At 56.4% G+C, this 3,959-nt stretch overlaps 1 pseudogene; it reads right to left on the reverse strand.

Moving 5' to 3' along the window:
• Window positions 1–454: 454 nt before the first annotated feature.
• LOC102269633 (2-acylglycerol O-acyltransferase 3-like) lies at window positions 455–3,372 on the reverse strand (annotated as a pseudogene).
• Between the last annotated feature and the right edge of the window lie 587 nt (window positions 3,373–3,959).

The following is a 3,959-nucleotide window of genomic DNA, read 5'->3' on the forward strand; positions in this document are numbered from 1 at the left end:
CACCATCTACTCTATGGTCTCCACCCACCTATATCCTGGCAACTCTGCAAGCTTTCCTCTCCGGGGGTCTCCGCTCTCAGACCCCATCCTGATGCCCAACAACGCTTAGGTAAGCACATGCCTTTATTTACAGAGGGAGATGGGACCAAGCTGAGAGAAGAGACTTAGGCAAGCTCAGGCAGCAGAATGAATTCTCTTGAGGAGAATGCAGGGTCCTGATTCCCAATTTAAGGCAGCAAGTGTAAAACCATTAGGATTGTGGGGATTACACGTGGGTATCCTCACATCCAGAGGGAGAGCCTGAGCTCTGCCAGCGTCTGACTCTACCAAGCAGTGGTGAGAGAACTGGCCTTTATTTAAGCAGTAGCATGGCAGTCGGTGGGGGGCTCAGGCACTGGGATCAGGGGCTGGAGGCAGGGGGAAGGCTGGGAGGTGGCGAGGGGTGAGGCCAGGCCTAGATGAAGGTGAGGTGAGTAGAAGCTGGGAGGCCGCAGCTCTCCTTGTGCTCCTCAAACAGTTGCTCCAGAGCCTTCATGTACAGCGTGTGATAGTGGTCCACCTGCTCCTTGGTGGGCTGTGGACACTGGGGCACTGGGATGGGGCGGCCCACTGCAGGGACAGGGAGACACAGGTCAGAGGAGGGGCCTCGGCTGCACGCACAGCAGATAGCGGCCTTCTTCCCTGGACACGGGCACTCACCCACAGTGGTGATGGGTCTGGCGAGGGGCATCAGGCCCCAGGACTTGGCTGAGAAGAGACCACGGCCCCAGAAGATGCAAGGAGAGAAGTTCAGGAGCCTCTTGATGGTGACCTGGAACAGACGCTGCCAGGAGTCTGGGGCAAAAGCCTTAACTCTGAAGACGTCATTCTCCCCAAAGGAGTACGCGGGCACCAGGGAGGCACTGGGAAGGGAGGGGCAAGAGAGGAGAGAAAATGGCTGGGCACATCAGGGGCTGGAGAAGCACTCCCAAATTCCTCCCCCACAGGTTACCACCTTCCTAGGCATTAGGAGCAAAGGATGGTTCTACTAGAAAGATCTGGATGAAAGGATTTTCTTTCTTAAGACCAATGTGTCCTGGACTTTCTTATATACATTTTCTCACACAGTCTCAACTACAGTGTGGTGGCAAGGCGGGCGTGAGCTCTGTTTCACAAGTAAGAGGGGTGCAAGGTCTCGCCTGTGAGAGGGCATCATAAAAGAATGTGAGCCGAGGGCATCAGGCCCCCCAGGGTCCAGCGCTTCACTGTGGTCCTGTCTGTCTCTCTGCGTGGCAGGAAGCCTGGGGAATGGGCACCAGGGCTGGACACAGAGCAAACACCCAAAGTCTGCCTAGAGCGCCCTCTAGAGGTGGGCACGGTGGAAGCTCTAGGGACACACAGCCCACCTCCAGGGGCAGGTGTGCTGAATAGAGGGTAGACGAGCAGACACTGTGAGGTTCTGACCATTGAAGGCAGCCCTGGGTGGGCCCCTGCTCACCCGTGCCTCAGTGCCAGGCGGACGAAGCCTTTACGATTCCGGAGAGTGAGGCAGTGCTCCCCTGGGACGGTATGCAGGGCCTCATTGGCCCCTCCGACCACGATGACCACAGCCCTGCCGAGCTGTGGTTGAGATAGAACATAATCCAGGCTCTGACGGTTCACAGAACATATTCCTGTGGGCATGAGGAGGTTCAGGAACAGTTAGTGCCCCTCATGGGCCCGATAGTCCCTCACCTCTCCCTTTAGCACACTGAGTATTAGACATCACCCCATTCTCTCCACATTCCCTACCCCTGTGCTCCTGTCCACGTGTCCTACAGTGCCTCTCCCAGCACGGATGCAGGACACGTGGGCCAAGCCACCTCCTGTCCCCCACTGTGAACCCGGCCAATTCAAGCCAAGTGCCTGGGGTGGGTGGTGACTGGGGGTCACTCTGGCAGGATTGGGGTGGGGTCACCCTCTGTCACTCAACTCAAACTCACCACAGGACAGAAAGTACTCTCGATGGCCTGGCATGTACAGAGACAATTCAACACGGCCAGTGAGAACGAAGCCCTGGGAACAGCTGCGAGCAGCCAGTGCCCTCCGTGCTGAAGTTACAGAAGGTTCAAGCTCATGATCCCATGTGGGTGGGACAATAGCACGTAGTTCCTGTCTGGGGGCAGCTCTACTGTTTTCACCAGCTGTGGTGGGAGGGGGAGGATGAGGGAAAGAAGGCAGAGAAGGCAGGCCCCCAGCTGAAGGGGCTTCCCTCCCACCAAGATCTTGAGAGTTCAGGATAAGATGGGGTCAAAGGCACCAGGATCCACTCTAGAACACCATCCCACCCCCTGCCCCATTACCTGAACTTAAGCAGCCAGAGGTGAGAGTCCATCATGGGGAGGAAAGAGGAGATGGGAGGTAAGGGGGCGGGAGGTGGGAGCATCCCTTGGAGGTGACCTGCTACCTTAATGGGGAAATAATCGCTCAGGTGTTTCCACACAGTGCAGTTCTTCAACCACTGATTACGCCTTCCACCTTGGGCAGAGGGATAAGGGGGAAGAATCACTACAGACACCATTTATCACCTCCTTCTACCGGGCCTTGTTTTTTGTTGTTTACCTGCTAAGTTGTGTCTGACTCTCTGTGACCCCAAGGACTGCAGCATGCCAGCCTTCCCTGCCCTTCACTATTTCCCAGAGGTTGCTCACACTCATGTCCATTGAGTCCGTGTTGCCATCCAACCATCTCGTCCTCTATCACCCCCTTCTCCTCCTGCCCTTGTTTAGCACTCACCTTGCTGGGGTGTGTCCCAGTCCAGGAATAACCATACCAAGTAGAGAACAGAGAAATACCAGAGCGAGGTGAAGAGGAGGAAGAAGCCAACAAGGGAAAAGAAAGGGCCTAGGGGAAAGTTGAGAAAGGAAAATGAGTTAGATTGTGAAACCGCAGTGACTTCTCCCCTCTCCCCTCACCAGTGAGAGCGTTGCCTGTCTCCCTGATATACTTTGACACGTCCCTCCCTTTGCCCTGGGCTTCCCTAGTGGCTCAGACGGTAAAGCATCTGTCTGCAATGCAGGAGACCCAGGTTCAATCCTTGATTCGGGAAGATCCCCTGGAGAAGGAAATGGCAGCCCACTCCTGTATTCTTGCCTGGAAAATCCTGTGGACGGAGGAGCCTGGTAGACTACAGTCCATGGGGTCGGGAAGAGTGGGACAGGGCTGAGACTGCACGTCCCTCCCTCTGCCCTGGTGGTCCTGTAGTGGGGGCTCCAGCCTTCCTCCCTCTACGCTCCCCTTTTCCCACCTTCCCAGTTGGACCCCTGCCCGGATCCCCTTACCCAGGAAGAGGAAACAGAGCACAAATTGGTAGGTGCTCAGTACTTCTAACCACTGTTTCTTTAAGGTTTTCATGCCGGGGGTGGGTGGTGGGGTGGTGGAGACTCCCAGGTGCTCCCCTTCAGCCAGCAGGGCTTCCGAACCAGGAAAAATGGGATGAAGGCTTTGGTTGGAGCGCAGGAAATCTTTCTGGTCTGAGTGGCCAAGCGCTTGGAGCCTCCCAGGATCGCTTGTAGGGGGCTGTGTGCGTGGGGAGACTCTCTTATCAGAGCCCCAGAGGTCTCCAGTCTGCTCTCACTTATCATGAACTTCTCCAGTGGGTTGGTCTGGGCTGGTCCCCTCTTGCGACTGGGAGATGGCCTAGGGGGCGTGCCGTGGAGGCCCAGCCCTCGGTGCATTAGAAATCATTGTGGGCAGGAGTTGCAGAAGAAGCCAGAGAGCCCACCCACTGGGTCCCAGCCCTGACTGTGTGATCTCGCCGTTCCTGGACGAGCGCGCCCTAGTGTTTGAGTCTAGGAGTGTCTAGGCCACTCGGAGGCGTTAATGGCGCCCAACCCGAGGACAAACACACCAACACACAAGTTTATGCCCAGGTGGAATTTCAGTCGCCAGCCACACTCCTCCAGAGGCTTGAGGCCAACTAGATAAAGACGAGGTGCCTA

Source organism: Bos mutus, chromosome 25, assembly GCF_027580195.1.
Source record: "Bos mutus isolate GX-2022 chromosome 25, NWIPB_WYAK_1.1, whole genome shotgun sequence".
NCBI classification, from domain to species: Eukaryota; Metazoa; Chordata; class Mammalia; order Artiodactyla; family Bovidae; genus Bos; species Bos mutus.